The sequence below is a fragment of the Leguminivora glycinivorella genome, chromosome 8 (assembly GCF_023078275.1).
Source record: "Leguminivora glycinivorella isolate SPB_JAAS2020 chromosome 8, LegGlyc_1.1, whole genome shotgun sequence".
In the NCBI taxonomy this organism is placed as follows: Eukaryota; Metazoa; Arthropoda; class Insecta; order Lepidoptera; family Tortricidae; genus Leguminivora; species Leguminivora glycinivorella.
The window spans coordinates 7,113,734-7,138,636 of NC_062978.1; the positions used below are offsets into that span (position 1 = coordinate 7,113,734).

The window sequence follows — 24,903 nt, forward strand, 5'->3', positions numbered from 1 at the left end:
GGGCGCTACTGATCGGTGTCGCACGCGTTCAAACTTTTATAAACCTGATTTGTCGTATGCTTGGTGACCGCGAGTCGCCCTGTAAGGGCCATCTTGTTGTATTGATCTGTGCCTATAACTATTACGACGCTTGATTAAGAGACTTTTCTAAAAGATGTCTGCGCAACTTGTTCTTGAACAGAGACTTGGTCTGAGTTTGCCTCAGTCAGTTGCTTTATGTTGCCTCAGTCAGTCTCTGCGCGTGGTGGGAGGAGGTTGTCTCTGACTGCACACAAATAAAATGAAAAAATGCCTTCCTGTGCTATAAGATACTGTTGAAGCCATACGAGAAAATTTAATAAAAGTGACGGTGTCACATTTCATCGGTTAGTAGACAAGCTATTTTGATCTAACTTAATTTAAGTAATTATTATAATGAAGGGACGGGCTCCTTAAACGCGATGCTATGGCCGCCATTTTGACAACTGGAATCATAGATGAATCGCGCAGACATGACATGTAGGTAATAAGGTATAATAATTGTGATCATATTCTGTTTTCAATATATAATATAAAAATATTTATTTCAATTTATAGTTTTGAATATTACACGGTTCTAATACGAATTTTAGTCGATAATATTATACAATAAGCATGATTTTGAATTATAATTCTCATTATTGACGAAAAATAGTGACACAAAAACTGAAATACTATTTAATGCAACCGGTGTTTAAGGGAGGTAAAACAAGGTGAATGGCGCGATTATTATTCTGAGCGACAGAAACTTACAATTAAACTAATTTTATTCAAAGGAAATTAAAATTTATGAAAAAAACAATTACTTATTTTTATTTCACTGAGTAGAAATTAAATATAACACAATGTATAATAGTGCTAAAAGTAAACTACTTAGTATTTCACACACAAAGTATAAAACAAAGGTCTACACTAAAAGTGTCGCGTCTAGGTGGTCAAGTCTTACTCTATGACACGGTTCGCTTCACGCGCATGCGCCTCGCGCTGCCGCCGCTGCCGGTCGGCGCACAGAATATGTTCGAGTTGTCATTTCTATGAGCCGTGGCAAATGCCGGGATAACGCAAGGAGGATGATGAGTACATAGTAGTTCAATGGCTGGTGCTGAATACTTGCAACTATTGCAATGACAATAATTTACAGAATGTTCCGAAATGATGGGTAAAAAATTAAACAATAAAGTTAATAATTTAAGAGTATTTATTTGGCTCTCTTTATCATGTTAAACTACATTTACATCACGCTATATTTCAGCGTTGGACAATAAAAAAACTACATAAATAGAGTAGAACATTTGCAAAAAAACATAGGTAAATTGTGTATCTATAAGTATCAATATATCACAATCGTTTTTCACCAATTTTCCGTGTCCAAATATGCTAAACAATGTGAAAAGCAAAATGTTACTGTAAGTTTAAGGCGTTTCTTCACTAGGTGCATTTGCAAGGGGCTAATTGGTTATAGGGTCATTGTGCTAGTTTCCGACATGTTTAATATGCTACTGCGAAATATTATTGTATTTAGATAAATATCTGTTTAGACAATAGAGATTACAAAGTAATAAATGCGGCAAACAATTACAGACGGACAGAAAATTACAGACGGACGGAAACTAGCCCAATTACCCTATTAGGTGGCTAAAAACACTTGATAAATAACTAAGTTAAACTAAATTAACCGTAGTTTGAATAAGCCATTGAAATGTGTGATCCAAGAACCTACAAATATCAATCTAATGCAGGGTAACTAAGGGCAAGTGGAATAAATACCTAATTGATAATATTATGCGTTATTATAATAATCTACTAATAGGTAAATGGACGTTAGGTCAAACGGTGTATATGCGAGGCTGATCAATAGGGAAATTAGGGAATGAAGATGATCATAAACAGTACAATGATGTTATCTTGATGTTATTAACCGTTTTATTAGAATAAGTAGCACCTACGTCTATACAAAATCACATCATCAAATCATAGATAAAATGGAAAACTGTTATGTATAGAATACTATCAATTTTATTATAAAGTTATATTTCATCCCAAATCACCTACTTTTCAGTTTTACTAAATCTAAATTAGTATCGTAAGATCAGCAGTTTGTTTAAAACCTCAAGAAATTCATGTACCTACCAAGTATACCTCAACAGCCCTTGAAGAGACCATATTAACCGCGACAGACAGGCCGATTCGGATTTAAGAATTTGTTACGATTTTAGTTTATTTTGACGCTCGTACATGAAAGGGAAATGGAATGACATGTGGCCAATCGTTCACGATGTACTATATCGTGATTATGAGATTGGTGACTTGCCTTTGCGTTCTATGGCCCAATTCTCACAACTACAATCGGAAGTCTTTTTTAAATTTGTTCTATTAGACAGGGACTATCACTTGTAACTTGTAGCGTCGAGAAATGGGCCACTGGTATTGTCACAACAAAACATCGAGTACATACCCTAATAGAGCAGAAATGTTATTTAATTTGTTCGAGAACGATTCCGCCAACTCGCGGCTACTCATATCCCCTCTCACTGCGCTCCCATTGGCTAATACAAGGTCAAGTAATAGGTGCTAGGGATGAGGTAGTGCGTAAGTAAGGTTTATCGATAAGGATATTTTAACCCCTTACGCGCTTTATGCACCACCGTGTGTGCTAGCCCCAAAAGTCCGTAACATTGCATGCACACACGGTGGAGCAGAAATCTATTACATACTACTATATATTATTATAAGTATAAAACACGGTATACAAAAAGGGAAAACTATATTTTCTTGGAAGTAAAAATGGTATAATAATCAGATTATAATTATTTTAAGTAAAAGTTATGAAATTTTCCAATCCCTAATTATGTACTTCGAGTTTCTCAAGTTGTGTTTTTTATTTCGATTTAAATAGCAATTTATTATTTTACAAATTACTTGAACGTAATATTTAAATTAATACATATATCAGATAGAGATTTTACGAAATCCTGTCACCTAAATATACCCAAAACATATCTAATTACACCTAGGAATTAGGTACCTAATATACAATAAAGATTAAATAAATAAATAATCAATCAAGCTTAACATAATCGATAATATACAAATATTCGACATAAACCATTAAAGCAAACATTAGTGCAATATAACTTTCTCGTTTCTTTATTTAAATAGAGTGTGTTCATTATGTAGTAGGTACACACAATAATATTCCTTACTCATTACTTAAATATCGATACACCAATTGATGCTATAAATTAAGCATGTACAACACTAGTGCAGACTGGAAAGAGATGGTGTGATGTGAATTGAGTTACGTGGAAGCAAGAGATAACGACATACGTCTAGCCTGCGTCATCACCTTTCACTTTTCCCAGGTAGCATTTATACGTCTTTATGACGTCCGTTTACGGTACTGCTCGACGTAAGAGACGTCATTTCTTGACGTCGGGGGGTCCCAGCAGATGACGTCAATTTGTCACAGCCTCAAGACGTCAGTTTACAGACCTAAGAGAGACGTCATATACCGACTTCATGGGGACGTCACTGGGACGTACATTAGGGCAGCCACTGACGTTGGAGTGACGTCATATACTAAGTTCATGAGGACGTTACACGGACGTACATATTAAGGCAGCCATGACGTTGGAGTGACGTCATATACTGACTTCATAGGGACGTTACTGACGTTGGAGAGACGTCATATACTAAGTTCATGAGGACGTTACACGGACGTACATATTAAGGCAGCCAAGACGTTGGAGTGACGTCATATACTGACTTCATAGGGACGTTACTAGGCCGTACATATTAGGGCAGCCACTGACGTTGGAGAGACGTCATATACTAAGTTCATGAGGACGTTACACGGACGTACATATTAAGGCAGCCAAGACGTTGGAGTGACGTCATATACTGACTTCATAGGGACGTTCCTAGGCCGTACATATTAGGGCAGCCACTGACGTTGGAGAGACGTCATATACTAAGTTCATGAGGACGTTACACGGACGTACATATTAAGGCAGCCAAGACGTTGGAGTGACGTCATATACTGACTTCATAGGGACGTTACTAGGCCGTACATATTAGGGCATCCACTGACGTTGGAGAGACGTCATATACTAAGTTCATGAGGACGTTACACGGACGTACATATTAGGGCAGCCACTGACGTCGGAGTGACGTCATATACTGAATTCATAGGGACGTTACTGGGCCGAAAATATTAGGGCGGCCGCTTTTTAACCTTTTGAACACCAGACGACGAAGAAATATGCCGTTGCCCTGATGTCACGCTATCGCATTTTTTGTTGAGCGCAATTGAACTTTGCGGAATCCCCGTAGGTGTCTATTACATTAACAAAGCTGACGTCCTTAGCCGTCGTTGGCGTCCACAGCACGATTTTCCGACGTAAGTCATAACCGTCTTTGGCGGTCAAAAGGTTAAGTAAGTTATGTTAAGAGCAAAAATGTGATTTGTTTTGGAAACTAAATAAAACCAATGACTTTTTAAATTTGTTTTTATTACACTGTAAAAACCGAATTTACTCATACAAAGTACACAACATATGTTTAAACATAAACTAATTACTAACTACGAAAAAATCTGCCTAAATTACTGACTTTTGTGTGTATTAAGAACCTAGCTCTTGTCGGTAGCTTTTAAAAGTACATTGGGCCTGGATGTCTGTAGGATGTCTATTAATTATATTTGTCCTCTTAAGAGAACATTTAAGTACTTACTCGTAATCATATTTTTAATTTTTATTCAGTGTTAACAGACATGTATTAACCTCGAAAGTCCTGCGCTTTTGTAACACCTGTACTGTAGTCATATTTACCGGTTGTACTATACCAAGTACGAACCACGAATAGTGCATCAGACCGAGACAAATAGATGTCGTTATTACAGATTTATTTAATGTGAAGTCTTGTTGTCTTTGGGTGAATCAACTTTTTCTTGCTTTTTGCAAGAATTGCCCATACTTATTATTAGCTCTACTTTTGTGAGTTTTAACCTGGCCATCGTGAATAAAGATCCTTATTTTTATTTTACATTAAGGGAATAATAAAAAAAAAAAACATTTACAATTAAATCTATATGTGACTCAGTGGAAGAGACACTTTTTTCATACAAAAGTGAGGGACAGCAATGTCCACTGGGTCACTGCTATATAATATATAGCAGTATAAACTAATTACACTAAATACAAATTAAATTTTCTGACCACATGTAGTCGAAGTATGCGTAATTTTGCTGGCAAAGAAAAGTTGATTCACCCCTTTATATTTTTAGTAGACCGGCCAGCGAAAGAAATCTTCTAAGAATCGATTTTCGCTCATGTTGTTTCGGATATGGTGAATATGATATCGATGTATTCAGTGTAATGCCCTGAACACAAATATATAAGATGACAAGCGCGAAAGTGGTGGGAGTAGTTGCTGTGACGTCATAAATTCGGCAGTAACTGTGGATTGTACAATTTTTAAACGTATTCTAATAATTTGTTAGACCAAGTATTGAAAATGTTACAGTATGTCATATATTTGTGATCTACTCAAAGACCTTTCATTGGGGGCCCCACATGTTATGTTTAAAAGAAAAAAGTTTGTACTGTCGACTTTAGTCACAGCAACTACCCCAACCACTTTCGCGCTTGTCATCTCATATATTTGTGTTCAGGGCATTATACTGAATACCTCGATACTATATTCATCCATATCCGAGACGACATGAGCGAAAATCAATTTTTAGTGAGCGTCAGGACCCCTGGACCACTACAGATATTTGATGTTTAGTACATACTAAAATTTAGTACCTATTTGATACTATTTGGTACCTGAGTACATATATTTGGTACCTCCAGTGATATCGAAAAATCGAGCGAATAAAGTGGCCAGACATTCTGACGTCAGGATGTCTGGACCATTTTTGGTTTTACATAGTTCTAGACAACACTACTAATTGATATCTTAGTCAATATTTACTACCTATTTGGTACCTGTCAATATATTTTTTTCAAATTTTTTGGCGTACCAGAAAAAAGTTATGATGGAATTTAAAGTTGAAAACTAGTGTAATTACACTAATTACTTTTATATTTCGTTCGACTATATTAATGCCACTAGTCAGTAGAGATGATGTGCGAGTGCCTAAAAATAAATTCCTATTTAAGTTGACGCGCAGGAGGGCAGGCGGATTTGCCTCTATTCTTTTGACTGGCGCTACATACTTCAACGGCACGGCCGGGCTCATAACTTTAAATTCCGTCATAACTTTTTTCTGATACGCCAAAAAAATTTGAAAAAAATATATTGACAGGTACCAAATAGGTAGTAAATATTGACTAAGATATCAATTAGTAGTGTTGTCTAGAACTATGTAAACCAAAAATGGTCCAGACATCCTGACGTCAGAATGTCTAAATAGTATCAAATAGGTCCAAGGTACCAAATAGTATCAAATAGGTACTAAATTTTAGTATGTACTAAACATCAAATATCTGTAGTGGTCCAGGGGTCCTAACGCTCACGATTTTTAGAAGACTTTTCTTTCGCTGACTGGTCTCCTAAAAATATAAAGACAACAAGACTTCACATCAAAAAAATCTGTAATAACGACATCTATTTGTCTCGGTCTGATGCACTATTCGTGGTTCGTACTTGGTATAGTACAACCGGCAGATATGACTTCAGTACAGGTGTTGCAAAAGCACAGGACTTTCGAGGTTAATACATGTCTGTTAAAACTGAATAAAGATAAAAATATGATTACGAGTAAGTACTTAAATGTTCTCCTAAGAGGACAAATATAATTAATAGACATCATCTAATTTAAAAAGAAGCTTAGGAAATATATTGGAACGGAACGCATTTTGTCAGTTTGATTTGATTGAAGTAACGAAGTCAAGTCATTCAAGTGACGCTGTTTACCCTCCTTTTTCGTTTGGCGCCTGTTGTGTCGTACGCGTCCTCCGTGATTGTGCTCTATGTGATTAATAATAACACCTATTCGTTTCATCGAAAACATGTACTCACATCATGTACATTATGTGGTATTTGATATTGAGTGGCCCAATGTTTTAACTCTGTTTTGAAATCATCTTCTTTTATAGACTTAACAGAATCTGAATCAGATAGTAAATGCTCATTATCACTAGTAATGATATGATTATCGTGAGAAATGTCATGTTCTATCAATAAACCGGAATTATTTCTAGATAGTCCGAGTTCTTAACCAGATGTACAGTCCGGTCTGGCAGAAAGCATGAAACTTGGCATGTATATAGCTTATAGGTTTATAAGAAAATATGGAAGTAGAAACACGCTGAGGTGTCAATGTTTCCCCTCTTTCCCCCAACTTTTGTATCCCTGATTTCAGTTTTTTAATATTTCCATGAAAACCGTGAAAACCTATCATCACGATGTCTAGGAGAAGTATATTCTTCATAAAATTCTCTACAATATTGTCTATGGAAGTATAAAGCTAGAACTTATAATTTTCAAACTATGCTCATTTTCCCCTAACGATATTTCTCTTTGGTGACCTGAACGATAAGTAAGACTAGCGACTTTGCTCTTTTACCTGTGGCGATGTTGCTTCACAAAATTGTTCTTTGGGTCAAACTGATCCGGTTTTGCTCAATAGTTAAGAAATCGCACGTCACTACCCCCCACAAAGACAAGGGGAAAGGGCCGGTTTCCTCGGTGAAAACTATGCATTACATCTTTTTGCTCTTAGCGACTAGGGCAAATCGTATATCATTTTCGTGTAATATAGGGACGAGTTAATCATTTCTGAAAAAATCGTTGCACCTTTTCATACAAAAATAACGATTTTATAGCAAAATAATGAATTTCGATGTATTTCAATAAGTATGGAAGTTATGGCATTTACAGTTACAATGCGGTAATTATCAACAAATAAAACATAGGACAGATTAGCCAATAACCCAGTTCTGATGATGGAATCGTGGAGAGGTCGAGGGAACTCCTCAAATATTAAAGGCATAAGATATAGTGATTTTTGTGTTTCTATAAGAACAGCATGCATTTACGTTGAGAACATTGACAAATCGTTATTTTTGTATGATAAGGTGCAACGATTTTTTTCAGAAATGATTAACTCGTCCTTATATTACACGAAAATGATATACGATTTGCCCTAGTCACTAAGAGCAAAAAGATGTAATGCATAGTTTTCACCGAGGATTACGGCCCTTTCCCCTTGTCTTTGTGGGGGGTAGTGACGTGCGATTTCATGACTATTGAGCAAAATCGGATCAGTTTGACCCAAAGAACAATTTTGTGAAGCAACATCGCCACAGGTAAAAGAGCAAAGTCGCTAGTCTTGCTTATCGTTCAGGGCACCAAAGAGAAATATCGTTAGGGGAAAATGAGCATAGTTTGAAAATTATAAGTTCTAGCTTTATACTTCCAAAGACAATATTGTGGAGAATTTTATGAAGAATATACTTCTCCTAGACATCGTGATGATAGCTTTCACGGTTTTCATGGAAATATTAAAAAACTGAAATCAGGGATACAAAAGTTGGGGGAAAGAGGGGAAACATTGACACCTCGGCGTGTTTCTACTTCCATATTTTCTTATAAACCTATAAGCTATATACATGCCAAGTTTCATGCTTTCTGCCAGCAGGGACTGTACTCTCATACTTATTAGCCGTTAAGAACTCGGACTAAGAACCTTGGAATACAATTTCAGATTGAGAATTATTACATGAAGTACATGGCAAATTAACTAAGGAAGAGGATGCACTTACAGTTGTAGTACTCTTTTTTAAATTTGAAATTACATTTAACTGTGCTTCTTTGGCTCTTCTCAATAATTGACGTTGGCCAACTATGGCTTTTCTCGAATATTTTATTTTCTCTGCCATGTTTATTGTTGTTTATTAATCTTCTTCAATCTTTCGGGGGCATGTTTTAGCCAAATTTTAATGGAATCTTCTACGTCTTTAGCTGTAGACCCAGATGTAGTGGTGACAACTCCTTCTATAAAGATAAAGATATAATACATTTGTTAATGTTATAACATTACTACTGAATGGCAACCTAATAATTCAAATCAAGGATCCGGCAGACCCCGCCGACAGTGGCGAGGCGAGTTTGACTCCTTTCTAAAAGTACGGCCAGAGACTGCTCAAGATAGGGAACAATGGAAAAAGTGGGACGGGTCCTTTGCCCAGCAGTGGGACACTATAGGCTCGCAATAAAAAAAAATATAACTATTTATGCAAACTAATAAGTTTTTACTTCATCTCCAGATTCTCCAGCATACAGATTGCTTTTTTTACAACTAACCATATTGTACGAGGTAATTAGGTAGGTCATATTGAACAACTTTTTCTATGGGACGTGGACCAACCCCAAAATCCTAAAAAATTTACCACAAGTTATGAAACAGCCAACTTACCCACGATACAATCTCGCAGGCGCAGTTGGCAGAAAGGCTTTTTGTTCGATCTCTTTCCATAAAAGTTGTACTGTTGAGCCAGCTGGTCAGTGAAACAAAATTTCATTAGCCGAGACACTGCTCGCAATATCCCTGCCTCCAATAGTTCTCATGTATGAATCCTGTAACAAACAAAATAATGTATAATTGAAAAATAGCAAATAAAAATTATTGTTGGTCAGACTAATTTAGTACATACATACATATAATCACGCCTGTTTCCCAGAGGGGTAGGCAGATATCACGGATTTCCATTTACTACGATCCTGACAAACCACTAATTGAGTGAAGATTATAGCAATATGTGAAATACATTTTTTAGCCGAGTTTAGACGTGCAAGTTATAAGAGATGCAGATATTTGCCAGTTTTGCCACCCACTCTTACCTATAGTTGCATCTCAAAACTTGCAGCAATAACTTGCTGGTCTAAACTCAGCTTTACAAATGTTGTATTACTACTAAATAAATAAATAAATTGCACCCTCTTTTTCAAGATGTTCCTTCCTTCTTCCTATGAATGTAATAAGCTGTCTGAATGAGATAGCTTTGAAGCTACAAGGCCGCCTATTGGTGCAAATATTCTCCATTTATCTTTTTTCTGTAAATCTTATTATATGGTGTTCAATAAAGAGTTATTGTAGGTATTGTAACTTACCAAATTGTCATAATTTTCTTTTTTCTCTATTAATAATTCAGTTGTAGTTAATTCATCGGCATTTTGAATTGGGAATTTGAATTCCGGTTTTAGGCTACCTTTCGATGTGCCTGCATGTTTTAACAGACTTATTATTTGATCATTTTGAGTTTTGATACATGTCAACATTACAGCACTTTTGTTTGGTATCCTAAAAATAAATATAAAATAAAAACAGTGTAAGTGCAAAGTGGTCAAATATATCGGAACAAGACTTGAGAGCGTGTACATTGGCCGCTGCGATATAGATACATGTTATGCCGACTGTACACACTCGCCGAGACAATAGTAGGGGGAAATTAGCTAAAATTACGGCATAATTAATGGAAGGTTTTTTTTTTAATTGAAATATGTACGTTATAGACCGAAATTATTTTTCATCAACCCTCCCCACTCCTCCCTCCTCTGCGTCACCCCTCTACCCTTCCTTAAAGTGCCGAAAATGCGGTTTTTCTCGATTTCTGACAAAACTGTTGAAGATACAGAAAAAGCGCGTAGGAACGAAGTAATCCTTAATAAATTTACTACAAATCATTCATTAACACTTTGGTTCTAGCATTTATAGTTTACGCGTGATCCGTCACGAAAGTTGGTCCTTTGCTGCAATTTTCTTTAGTAAATGTTAAGTTTTCGCCCAAAATGCATACGAAATCGTCGAAATTTGTTTGATATAACTAAAATATTGTAACTCATGACTAAAATAAAATTAAGGGGAAAAAATCACTACCATGGGTGGAATTTCCAATATTTCTTGGAATTCCAGTAACTATTTAAGACGTAATATTTTCACGGTAGTAGTCGCTAGGAGTACCATTGATCTATATAGTATATCTATGACTGGGGATGAGCTTTTGGTAGCTGTTGGTAGAGCCCTGGAGTATCAATCCAGTAGCCGTGAGTTCAAGTCCCACCCATGGTAGTGATTTTTCCCCCTGAAATTCATTTTCAGTTTATAATATTTTAGTAATATTAAACAGATTTCGTAAGCAATTTGGAAGAAAACTTAACATTCACTGAAGAAAATTGCAGCAAAGGACCAACTTTCGTGATGGATCACGCGAAACCTATAAGTGCTAGAACCAAAGTGTCAATAAACGATTTGTAGTAAATTTATCAAGGATTACTTTCTTCCTACACGCTTTTTCTGTATCTACAACGGTTTTGTCAGAAATCGTGAAAAACCGCATTTTCGGCTATTTAAGGGGGTGAAGAGGGGTGACGCGGATGGGGAGGGTTGATGAAAAATAACTTCGGCCTGTAATGTACATATCCCAATCAAAAAAAAAATCTTCCATTAATTATGCCAACATTTTCATACATAACTTTCCAGAAGCAACGGACTACAACGCGAGATGGGCACGCCATTTCAGTCATCAATTCTAATATTATAAATGCGAAAGGAACTCAGTCTATCTGTTAGCATTTGACGGCCTCCTAGCCTACGCCTAGTTGGTAGTGCAACTGCTTACATAGCAGGAGATTCTGGGGTCGAACCCCGGTAAGGGCATATATTTGTGCGTTTATCACAGATATTTGTTCTTGAGTAATAGATGTTTCTATGTATACAGTATACCATTGGACAAAGCCTTAAATCCACATAGGGTTATTTCTCAGAAGTGCTCTAACGCCATTATTTTTTAATTCATAAAAAGATTTTTCCAATAACTGACACAACAACAATAATCATACTGTATTAGTAGTTATTTGTTATACAAGGGGGCAAAGTTGTATTTTAATGCCGAGTGTGGAATTGGAAAACGAGCAAGTGAAAGGATTCTATAGTTGAACCACGAGCGAAGCGAGTGGTTCGAGAATTGAACTTGCGAGTTTTTTAAAACACGAGTCAACCTATAAAGGTTCCTAGTTGACTACGGAACCCTAAAAAGTACTACATCATAGTCATCCTGTCACTGCAATGTCACAGTTTCGTTTTCTTTCAACCCCTTATTTGCCAAGAGTGGCACTGCAGCTTTAGTAGTTTCATGTGTTCTGCCTACCCCTTTATGGGATACAGGCGTGATTGTATGTATGTATGTATGTATGTATCATAGTCATATATAGTATATTACCTACCTGTTAATCCCTGAACTCTCGATGGCGTTGCTGCTGGCTCGTCGCTGCCGATATTCGACGGTTGTTCATATCGGCACCGGGGACTAACTTGGCGTGCAAAGGAGTTAACCGTCCGTCGCCGTCTTCTGCCAAATCTGACAACATACAAATATAATAAGTTTTTGGCAAAAAAATATATTTTTGGTACAAGCTCTTATCGCTGCATGACTGCACTTTTCTTACGACAGACAACTAATACTCATCGAGACAATTCTAAGAAAAACCATTTTATGACGCTATGATCCTTGGAATTTACATACAGGTCGACCTAATATAAAAGCTTGTTACTATAAAAATAAAAGCGGAAATTTTTTAGTACCTACCTATTAATAAATAAAGATGAATCCAACAAAAAGTCATCCTTGCTGTTTACAGCAGCCTAGCAGGGAACACAGTAATGAACACCACACACACACATACATGATGATGAAAGTTAAAGCGCCGCATGGGTTAAAATATATAAACATGGATATCTTACCTTGCAGTCTGTTGTCACTGTTTGTCAAGATGGGAAGCTCATCTGCTACAGTCAGTAATGAGAGGGTTCCTGTTGGCAAAAAACATTTAATTTAATATGAATTATATTTACACCCCCGGTTAGCAATTTATTTAAACTCTAAAGTTGGCCTTAGTATGTAATACATTATAATTTATAATTAGTATAATTACAGGGTTTGACAAAAATGACTATTCACTTGTAAGCCGTTAATCAGGTATTTTGCGTGCCTGAAGAATCTATTTTATTATAGGTCAAAGGTTACCTTGCCCAATTACCTTTTTAAATGTTATGCATTTTTATGAAGCCCTACCCAAATCTAAACTTTACCAGGTAAGAGTATAATATGTGTTTATCTATTATTTATTAATTATAATTTACTTACTTTCTGCTATTGAAGCGGTTTCTTGGGCAATGTTTGGCTGAGCTTGACGACTATCTGCACAAAACATAACATATAATTTTTGAAATTAGGTACTTCGGAATTACATCATTAATATCAACTAAATTACTACATATTCATAACAGCACGGGAAGCATGGTTGCGCGATAGACGATAAAATAGCAGGCCGTCCCTATCACACTATTTGTAAGTGCGATAGGGACGGCCTGATATTTTATCGTCCATCGCGCGACCATGCTTCCCGTGCAGGTGTTTTGAATATAAAACCCACCTCCATAATCTCCTTCATTGTCAGCAGCTTGAAGTGGTTGTTTATTTCTTTTTCACTGTTCATCTTCGTCACTGCTGCTAGAAACATATCTTTTTTGCATTTTACGTTTAAGACTTGGTTCTGTTTCGGCTTCAGTCTGTAAGTCTGATGTATCCTCAACCAGTTTCAGTATTTTTTTTGCTTTCTCTAGGTCATCTTTAGGTACATGCAAATAAAAAAATACACACAATATGCAAAAATAATAAATTAACACAAAATAATGCATCCCCTAGTAAACAAGGTTATTAAGTAAACATATAGGATGGACTTGCATTAGTAGGAATAATCTGAAATTGTACGGTCAACCAATTTAATTAGTAGGTCACTTTGAATCTTTGCAGGATTCTTTAAAATGGAAACAGCTTTTACAACTTTTATGGAAGAAGCTTTTACACAGAAGGGGTCTACAGAAGAAAATCAATAATGATTAAAAAACAAATAATCGAAAAGGAAAATCTTTTATGTAGAATAATAAAACTTAAATAAATAAATATTATACGTTAGAATAGCTAGCTCAGTCTATTACTAAAAACAAACACAAATACCTAACTTTAGAGCATATGGGTGAGTCAGTGATTCTGGTACTAGAAGACCGGGTAAAGGGTAAATTTATTAATTAAAAAATGATAATTTATGTTGGGCTCCTTTTAAAAATACTAAAACGAGGCACGCCTTGGCCGAGGCAGACCTTGACCTTGGTGACATGTAACAGAATTTAGGGGAGGTGGAAGCTGCAGCTACAGGAATGGAAGCTCTTCCATCCCAGTCGCCACAGCCTCCTGTCCACCGGTTCAGGCTCGGGAAGCATCAGCTCCGCGCTACCTTTGAACGTAACCTCCAAATCGAAGAACCCTGAAATAGGTTTTAAAAGAAACAATGACCCTGAGGCTTTTACCAACCCTTGGCGAGGGTTAAAATCATGGGCGTACAAATGTGAAACATACCCAACGCAGAAAAGAAGCCGGCTTGTAGTTCCGTGCATTCATGTCAATGGAAGGGGTCCTCAAGTCATTTTATGAAAATAATGTCTGAAAATAATGGACACAAGAATTAGCACTGAACGTATTACAACAAATTTTATTCGAAGATGGGAGAAAATACTTACGATTATACGAAATAGGTACTCGCGATTTCAAATTAGCATGGCTCGATCACTGGCCCTTAAAGAATTTCTCTCTATTCAATATGGCAGCCTCGTGGACCTTCACCAATGACAAGTGTATTACATAGATATAAAAAAACACCGATGTGTGCATGGATTAGGCCTTCAAGTTGCACTGGAGGATAGCTGGAGCAGCAGTACAAAGCATGATGGCGGCCGGGACCACGAACTGCCGAGTGATGTCCGTAGAATTTGATATTCGCATCTCCTTGGCGTAAACCACTGGTTGTTCACTAATGATACGGTTCCGCCGTCTTTTTCAGTAAATTTTATCACCGAGTACATGTTTTCGCTTTTCCATGAAACGAATAGGTGTTATTATTAATCACATAGAGCACAATCACGGAGGACGCGTACGACACAACAGGCGCCAAACGAAAAAGGAGGGAAAAACAGTGTCACTTGAAGTGACATTTCGTTACTTCCAGGGAGAGTAGAGATAAGGAGGAAAGTCTGTCGAAGTAGAACAGTCGCAAAAATGACCGGCTGAGGCATTGTAATTGCAGTTATAAATCTCTCCGCTTGGAGCGCATGTCTCGCTCAATGATCAGCGATGTGAGATGACATTAGACGTTCTTTTCTATAGGCTGATTTCGTCAGACTGAGCAAGTCAAGGTAATAGTGCGCTGGCTTCGTACGCAGATGTTCTCGGGTTCGATTCTGACAGCGATCTTTTTAGGGTTCCGTAGTCAACTAGGAACCCTTATAGTTTCGCCATGTGTGTCTGTCTGTCGTCCGTCCGTCCGTCCGTCCGTCCGTCCGTCCGTCCGTCCGTCCGCGTATAATCTCAGTAACCGTTAGCACTAGAAAGCTGAAATTTGGTACCAATATGTATATCAATCACGCCAACAAAGTGCAAAAATAAAAAAATGGAAAAAAATGTTTTATTAGGGTAACCCCCCTACATGTAAAGAGGGGGCTGATATTTTTTTCATTCCAACCCCAACGTGTGATATATTGTTGGATAGGTATTTAAAAATGAATAAGGGTTTACTACGATCGTTTTTAAATAATATTAATATTTTCGGAAATAATCGCTCTTAAAGGAAAAAAAAGTGCGTCCCCCCCCCCCCTCTAACTTTTGAACCATATGTTTAAAAAATATGAAAAAAATCACAAAAATAGAACTTTATAAAGACTTTCTAGGAAAATTGTTTTGAACTTGATAGGTTCAGTAGTTTTTGAGAAAAATACGGAAAACTACGGAACCCTACACTGAGCGTGGCCCGACACGGCCTCGGCCGGTTTTTACTTTTTGTTTTTTTTTATGCATTAATTTTCTTTTTTGTATTTTATTTGTGTTTATTTATTGTTTTATTCATAGAAATGTTAACTTAAGCCCTTTAAGATTCTTCGGTAATGTTGTAAGCCTTGCGAATGAAATTTCGAAAAGTTATAACAAAACAAAATATTTTTGGACATTAAAAAAATAAAATAATTCAAGAAAAAAATAGTAGAAAAAAATAAAAAACCGGCCAAGAGCGTGTCGGGCCACGCTCAGTGTAGGGTTCCGTAGTTTTCCGTATTTTTCTCAAAAACTACTAAACCGATCAAGTGCAAAACTATTTTCCTAGAAAGTCTTTATAAAGTTCTACTTTTGTGATTTTTTTCATATTTTTTAAACATATGGTTCAAAAGTTAGAGGGGGGGGGACGCACTTTTTTTCCTTTAAGAGCGATTATTTCCGAAAATATTAATATTATCAAAAAACGATCGTAGTAAACCCTTATTCATTTTTAAATACCTATCCAACAATATATCACACGTTGGGGTTGGCATGAAAAAATATCAGCCCCCACTTTACATGTAGGGGGGGGGGGTACCCTAAGAAAACATTTTTTTCCATTTTTTATTTTTGCACTTTGTTGGCGTGATTGATATACATATTGGTACCAAATTTCAGATTTCTAGTACTAACGGTTACTGAGATTATCCGCGGACGGACGGACGGACGGACGGACAGACAGACAGACATGGCGAAACTATAAGGGTTCCTAGTTGACTACGGAACCCTAAAAAGGTCTCATCAGGATTTGAACCCGGGACCTCTTGTTCTGTAGGCGGGGTCACTACTAGGGTATGCAAAAACCGGTTAACTTAAAAAACCGGTTAATAACCGAGACTTTTCCTTCAAAACCGGTTAACCGGTTATTAACCGGTTTTGAGGATTTTTAGTAAATGGCCGTACTACGCAATAATTACCATTACCTTTAAGAATTCTGATGTTGATGATATCGTAGCAGGTATTACTTGCACGATGAAGATCATTTTATCCAGTTTTTGGAAATTTGGTAAATGCGGAAATTGCTAAAAAAGGCTTGTGTGGTTTGATTGTGATTCGTCAGTTTTGCGTTTTCTAGGCATGTCGCGAAGGTGTAAAGCTCCCAGAGCCCCTAGTAATACAAGCAATTGATGTAAGAAAACCAAGATCTCCATTTTACCTTTCTTTTAAAAAATATAGTTTGAAATATACGGTAGACTCCGGTTACAACGACGCTCAAGGGACCGCTGATATTACGTCGTACTAACCGGATGTCGTACAAAACGAATTTCATTTCTTTTAATTAAAAGTAATATCTACATCTCTATTATGTACTAAAACATTTCAATCAATAGGTTTATTTACAGGGTATTATTATCATAGTATTAAGCCTGTGTGGTGACGGGTTAAGAATTTCACCACCCCTTTCTTCCCGTGGGTGTCATAGAAGGCGACTATGGGATATGGGTTAAATTGTGGCGTAGGCGAGAGGCTGGCAACCTGTCACTGCAATGTCACAGTTTCGTTTTCTTTCAACCCCTTATTTGCCAAGAGTGGCACTGAAGCTTTATTAGTTTCATGTGTTCTAGCTTATAACATTAGACCCGAGGCGAACAAATTGTTAAAATTATAAAAGCAATACTTCAAAAAGTTACATGGCCACAATGTAATCTTGCTATTTGTTGTAGGCAAGACAGGGGGCCGTGCTCGGGTGGAAGTAGCATTGTTTCCTCAATTTACTAGTAAAACCAAAAACGTTCGCTCGTCGCTGCAACCGGACTTGACGGACGGATTCTGTGTAAAATGTGTCGTAAAAAGCGGCTAGTCGTTAAAATCGGAGTCGTAATAAACAGATGTACTTTCATACTATCACATACGAAAACCAAATAAATACCTGTGCTTATGTCGTTGTAAGAGGTTTGATGTTAGGTCTATGCGGAGTCGTAATATACTAACCGGACTCTACTGTATTGTATAAAATGTATAATTGAGTAGACTCGGGACTAATTTTTAAAATAAAATCATTACAGATAATAATGTTGTCAATGAAAAGTAATGAATAACTCTTTATTATTACAAAACATTAAATAATTACGTATTTTTGAACCTTTTAATGCCTAATTTTCCAAAATTTGAGAAATACAGTTTCGGTTATTAACCGGTTAGAGACTATAAAAACCGGTTTTTAACAGAGGCCAAAAAGTCTCGGTTAACCGGTTTTTCGGTTAACCGGTTAACCGGTTTGCACACCCTAGTCACTACCGAGAAGGCAAAGAGATTGTCAAACCCTTATGCAGCAGCGATTGCAGCGCCAACTATCTTTTCTTTTATATGTGCACTTCTGATACTTAAGGCTGGGCGCACACGGAGGCGACAGTTGCACGGCGACATTCTTTGTCTCTGTCGTTACTACTTGCGTCCAAGACAGAGACAAAAAATGTCGCCGTGCAACTGTCGCCTCCGTGTGCGCCCAGCCTAAAGCTTTCGCTCCTTATATTTCTAATCTCCATAGTTACTTCAATCAAATCAAACTGACAAAATGCGTTTCGTTCCAATATATTTTCTAAGCTTCTTTTTAAAAAATGGCGTTTTTAAGTTTATTTTGATGTTATTGATTAAAAAACCTTTAATAATTTACCTTATAGATATTACTTCAAAGACTTATATTGACCGGGATATAGACCGTGATTACCTTTTTGATTTTTGTCGAGCTCCCGATATTTCGACGCAGTTGCATGCATCATGATCACGGAAAACATTGCATGCATCATGATCGGGGGTTTTCCGTGATCATGATGCATGCAACTGCGTCGAAATATCGGGAGCTCGACAAAAATCAAAAAGGTAATCACGGTCTATATCCCGGTCAATATAAGTCTAATGAAAATAACCGTGAATCATTCAAAACTCTTATTACTTCAAAGTTACCTAAAAAGACTAAAATTTTTTTTTTTTTTACTTTATTAATGATTTACAACAAATGATTGACAAATTGATATCAAGAAACGAAACGCGTTATTTTTTTTAAGTCGCATCATGTCGCATCCATTGATAGAATAAGGTCGCATCAGTAGAAAAAGGCAAAAAAATTGAAAAATGTAGGCGCAAAGGGATAATAATTATCCCTTCGCGACAAGATTTGCTTGACCATCTATTTATCCGGAGTCCGAAAATCCGGATAATTCGCTGATTTTGCGATCCGTTTCTAAATCCGGATTTTAAAACCGAAATCCGGATTTTCGAATTTTTACTTTTACGTCGCAATTTCAACCGAAATAAAGGACACAAGTTATGTTTACTAGCAGAAACGTCTGCAATCGATGCCACTAAGCTTAGAATAAATTTAAAAGTGGAAAATGTGAGTTCAAGTCTCACCCAAGGCAGACATTTTCCACTTTTAAATTTATTCTAAGACAAGTGTTTATGTACGTGGAATCCAATGTATAAGCAACTGTAAATAAAAAAAAACATCCGTTTACACGTCATCAGATGTCTTGAGAATGCAGGCAAATTTAAGTTTAAATAGTATACGAAAAATGTCCATAAATACAGGGTGTAATGTGATTCCTGGTATCTATAATACTTATGTAAACCACTTTGTATACCATGGTTTGCAATAAATGCTTATATTATTAGTAGACGAACCAAACATCCTATTGTTAATGAATTATATTAAGTAGAATTACAATCATAACCACATAACAACACTGTCATCAAAGTTGGTTATATGTTAGAACTGATGCACTTCAATACATACTATAATTATGCTGTCAAAGTCGATTAGGCTAAGTTTGAACTGCGACCTCAACAAAACTTGTTCAATGTTAATGTAGAAATTTGACTAAATTGGCATATTTATAAGATAAATGAATAATACTAAATGGCTTGCTGCCTTCATATTCGGAAACACTATTACTGTCGTAAAACATATTTTATAATATGCTTTTCATCACACTCTCTCGAAAACGGTGTTATTACATTATGATACTTAATGAACTATTTTACCGCCCTGGGGCGGTAAAGTGAATACCAGGGTGGGACCTTCCACGACCTGTCAAAAATTACAAGATGGCGGACGAATGTTCAAAATGTCAGCGTAGATATTTCAATACAATAGTTTAAAATTTGGTTATTACTTCGCGAGTGTGATGAAAAACGTTGTGTATATCACGGGCGGCTGAAGGCTTCACTTTCCGCCCTCAATCTTAATACACAATGTACGATTATTCAATGCGTATTGTTAATTACAGCAATATAGATAGATTGTGCAAAAATGACGTCTCAATAGTAAAATAACGGCAAAATACGAGAAATTGTCACGTTGGAAACGACAGGCTAAATATACACGATGTGTTAGTGTTACTCGTTTAAGTCCTGATTTAGTTTAAAACTGAGTGAAAGTCGTAATTCAATTCCTCACGTTGGAAACGACAGGCTAAATATACACGATGTGTTAGTGTTACTCGTTTAAGTCCTGATTTAGTTTAAAACTGAGTGAAAGTCGTAATTCAATTCCGCGCTCTTAACCACTTAAATCAATATTTTCCTGGTTCTGTTGTAATGCTGTGCCTAAGAACGTAGAATTGACTCTACACTTGACGCGCTAATATTTTTATGATTTCGTTGTTTACTGGATGTATATAATCCTGAATGTAAAAAAAAACTTTACCTCGTTAATAGAATGATTAACTGCCCACGTACGTAGCTTATATAATCAGTAAAAACCGGCCAAGAGCGTGTCGGGCCACGCTCAGTGTAGGGTTTCGTAGTTTTCCGTATTTTTCTCAAAAACTACTGAACCTATCAAGTTCAAAATAATTTTCCTAGAAAGTCTTTATAAAGTTCTACTTTTGTGATTTTTGTCATATTTTTTAAACATATGGTTCAAAAGTTAGAGGGGGGGGACGCACTTTTTTTTTCATTTAAGAGCGATTATTTCCGAAAATATTAATATTATCAAAAAACGATCTAAGTAAACCGTTATTCATTTTTAAATACCTATCCAACAATATATCACATGTTGGGGTTGGAATGAAAAAAAATATCAGCCCCACTTTACATGTAGGTTCCCTAATAAAACATTTTTTTCATTTTTTATTTACTGTTTACTTCTTAAACTCTTGAATTTTGCTTTATTTACGGTGGTAACTAAAAAACCCTAAAAATCCGGATTTAATCCGGAATCCGGATTTTTCCTACAAATAATCCGAAAATCCGGATTTCCCAACATATAAGCGGATTTGCAATCGCTATTCACTATGATATGAATTAGTCTGAGTAAAGGAAAAGTATAAGATAACTAACTATAGTTTTGTGAAAGGTCTGTCTCATTTCAAATTTAGACAGAGAGAATATAGTCATACTAGTTATGAAAAAAAGCTGCACTTTGAAATGGAAGCAAGCCGCTTTGCATGGTGATAGTAGACATCAAAGTAAACGATTTTTTCCGAGGATATCGAAATTTCATCCTTTAGGAAGCCGAGCGTAGCGAGGTGTTTTATGAAAATGAAAAAAATATATTTTTTTATTGTATCGTCCGATTTTGACAAAACGTATCTCAAATTCGAACAATGCAAGCAGAGACAAGTTACCAAGTTTGACAAGTTAAAATCGAGAACGAAACGCAGCGATGACGGATTGTCTCAGAGCGTAAACGGAATGTCGCTGTCAGTGTCAAATCGATCAGTTGTCAATTTATCAGATAAACTTACTTCCGTGAGATAAACAACTCACTGCGTGTGAGTTTTCGGTTCTGGAAAAAGGTCTCTTATGAGGACATTATCGTCAGTGTGGAAGATTGTCTGGTGAAGAACAATGTAGGCAAGGAAGAGTTAGAGGCTATACGCCAGGATGTCTCGTCTTTGTTACGGAGAGCGAATTCCCCAAGAACAAATTTACCTAGGGATGAATTTGTCGCTTTAAAAAAATTGGATGAGGATCCGGACATAACTGTTCTTCGAGCTGACAAGGGTAATGCGGCCGTTGTACTTAATATTTCAGATTACAACGAGAAGATAAGGAATCTTTTGGCGGATACATCAACATACAAACATCTAAAGAGGGACCCAACTACGAAGATCCTGAAAACCACGACACGACACGACAAAGACTGCATTGAAATTGTCAAAAAGAGGTTGAGAGAGCAGAACATGTCTGAGAACTACGCCAAGTTGGTGGAACATTGCCTCACATCGGGCTACTTGCTATGGAACGGTGAATTCTCGTCGCCGACATCTTCATGGAGGATTTCAAGGAGAGAGCGCTCTCATTGGCTGCCGTCCAGCTGAAGATATATAAAAGATACGTAGATGACACTTTTACTATACTTCCTAAAAGTAATGTTTCAACTTTCTTAGACCATTTAAATTCTATCCATAGTAAAATACAATTTACTATGGAGTTGGAAAAAGAGTGTTCTCTTCCCTTCTTGGATGTTCTCATTTTGAGGAATCCTGATAATAGCTTAGGTCGCACTGTGTATAGAAAACCTACTCATACTGATAGGTACTTAAATGTCAAATCCCACCACCATCCCAGTCAACTAGCTACTGTAGGCAAATCTTTGTTTCAGAGAGCCCAAAGGATATGTGACGACCAGCATTTGGCAGCGGAGCTTCGACATGCCAGGCAGGCGCTGTTGGCGAACGAGCTCAAGATACCGCGTGTCAAGCAGAAGGCCCGCTTGAAGATCCCTACAGTCAAGCGCCGGCCTGCTATTCTGCCTTTTGTTAGAGGGGTCATGGATAGGATCAGCCACATCTTGAAACGGGCTTCTATTAAAACTTATTTCAAGCCTATGAAGAAGATGTCCCAATTCCTGAGGCCTGTGAAATGTCAAACTCCTCTATAAAATGCGGGAGTGTAAAGACTAGACTGTGAGTGCGGCCTGTCATATGTGGGACAGACGAAATGAAGTATTTCCACACGGGTGAAGGAATACATAGCGGATGTCAAGCACCATCGACAAAGGTCTGCAGTCTCTGAACATGTCATGGATAAAGTCAATCATGCTATAAAGTTTGACAAGCCTCTGGTTCTTGCTAAGGAGAAGCGATATATACCCAGAAATATCCTAACTTTAATAGAGAAGATGGCTTTACTTTACCACCGGCTTGGGATCCAGTAGTACATCTGATAATGGAACTAGCATGACGAAGGCTGTGAGGCATTTGTGTTGTATGGTGTTGGACATTTGCAGTTTGTTCTTTGTCAATTTTGTGTAGATTAATTGGTTAATTATTTTTTAACATAGTAATGGTAATTTTCTGAATATTGTATAACTAGCTTTATTAATAGTCTTTGAACCTGCCTTAGAAATCTATATTATTTATGGTCATGGTTCGTTAATATTTCTTGTATGTGGGTAGCTTTTGCACATTGTAATTTTTCTTCAGTCACCCGTTGACCACGAACGCTGTAAAGAGTTCGAAACGTCGGGATGTATTCTAAATTCATTATACGCGATTTAATACGTTTCCATAGTTTTATTTTATATTTTCGTATCACACTGAATAACTGCAAATAACGGTAGAAATAATGTACAATAATGTCGAGAAGTAAGTTTTTAATATTAAAGACAAATAAATTCATGATTATAAACTAAAAACCGAATCGAAATCGGATCAGTAGTTTTTAAGATACAAGTTGCCAAATTTGGCTTATTTTGTTTATATACATTTTTTAATTTTTTCTTTTTTTTGTGAGATTTTTTCTTCTATTTTTTTTAAGTTACATCATCGATTTAAACTTCCGGTAGTTTAGATCGATGCGTTACATCAATAAATCTCTTTCAACTGACATACTTTTTGTCAAAATCAGATGATCCAATTAAAAAAAAATATTTTGTTTTTTGTAACAGACCTCGCTACGCTCGGCTTTCTAAGGGATGAAATTTTTATATCCTTGGACTAATAATACTATGTTTGACTTACACTAGTACTAGCACCCTAAAATAAAGGATGCCTATCCACTCAATTGCTGGTTTGCAACCGTTAATAGTGTCGATTTGCAACCCCAAATAGACGTCAGTGAAACGTCCATTTTTAACCGCCGCCCAAATCTCTCTTCTCTTTTCTCTCGGTTCTGTGACTAAAACGGTACATCCTGATAGTGACCCCAAAAAGACGACAGTAAAACGTCGTATTTGTGACCAAAAAGGTACGTCCTGGTAGTGACCCAAAATAGACGTTAGCGAAACGCCATGTTTCTAACCAAACAGGTACGTCCTGATAGTGACCCCAATTAGACGTTAGTGAAACGTCAACTTTGTGACTAAAATGGTACGTCCTGATAGTGACCGCAAATAGACGTCAGTAAAACGTCGTATTTATGACCAAAAAGGTACGTCCTGATAGTGACCCAAAGAGACGTCAGTAAAACGGCGTATTTGTGACCAAAAAGTCACGTCCTGATAGTGACCCCAAAGAGACGTCAGTAAAACGTCATATTTGTGACCAAAAAGGTACGTCCTGATAGTGACCCCAATTAGACGTCAGTAGAACGTCGTATTAGTGACCAAAAAGGTACGTCCTGATAGTGACCCCAATGAGACGTCAGTAAAACGTCGTATTTGTGACCAAAAAGGCACGTCCTGATAGTGACCCCAAAGAGACGTCAGTAAAACGTCATATTTGTGACCAAAAAGGTACGTCCTGATAGTGACCCCAATTAGACGTCAGTAGAACGTCGTATTAGTGACCAAAAAGGTACGTCCTGATAGTGACCCCAATGAGACGTCAGTAAAACGTCGTATTTGTGACCAAAAAGGTACGTACTGATAGTGACCCCAATTAGACGTCAGTAGAACGTCAACTTTGTGACTAAAATGGAACGTCCTAATAGTGACCTTAATAAGACGTCAGTAGAACGTCGTTTTTGTGACCAAAAAGGTACGTCCTGATAATGACCCCAAACAGACGTCAGTAAAACGTCGTATTTGTGACCAAAAAGGTACGTCCTACAACAAAATCAACTACCTACAGAA

At 36.9% G+C, this 24,903-nt stretch overlaps 2 long non-coding RNA genes across 3 annotated transcripts; both read right to left on the reverse strand.

The window, feature by feature from the left end:
* Positions 1-8,538: 8,538 nt before the first annotated feature.
* On the reverse strand, positions 8,539-12,345 carry LOC125228991. Of its 2 annotated transcripts, XR_007177353.1 has the most exons (4): positions 12,250-12,345; positions 10,138-10,327; positions 9,443-9,603; positions 8,539-9,021 (listed from the first exon to the last, which is right to left on the reverse strand). It is a non-coding gene; the product is annotated as an uncharacterized LOC125228991 (long non-coding RNA). The 2 variants fall into 2 exon arrangements; XR_007177354.1 differs by lacking the exon at positions 10,138-10,327.
* Positions 12,346-12,350: 5 nt separating this feature from the next.
* Positions 12,351-14,700, reverse strand: LOC125228992. The gene is made up of 6 exons (XR_007177355.1): positions 14,603-14,700; positions 14,442-14,525; positions 13,459-13,653; positions 13,170-13,223; positions 12,767-12,835; positions 12,351-12,383 (listed from the first exon to the last, which is right to left on the reverse strand). It is a non-coding gene; the product is annotated as an uncharacterized LOC125228992 (long non-coding RNA).
* Between the last annotated feature and the right edge of the window lie 10,203 nt (positions 14,701-24,903).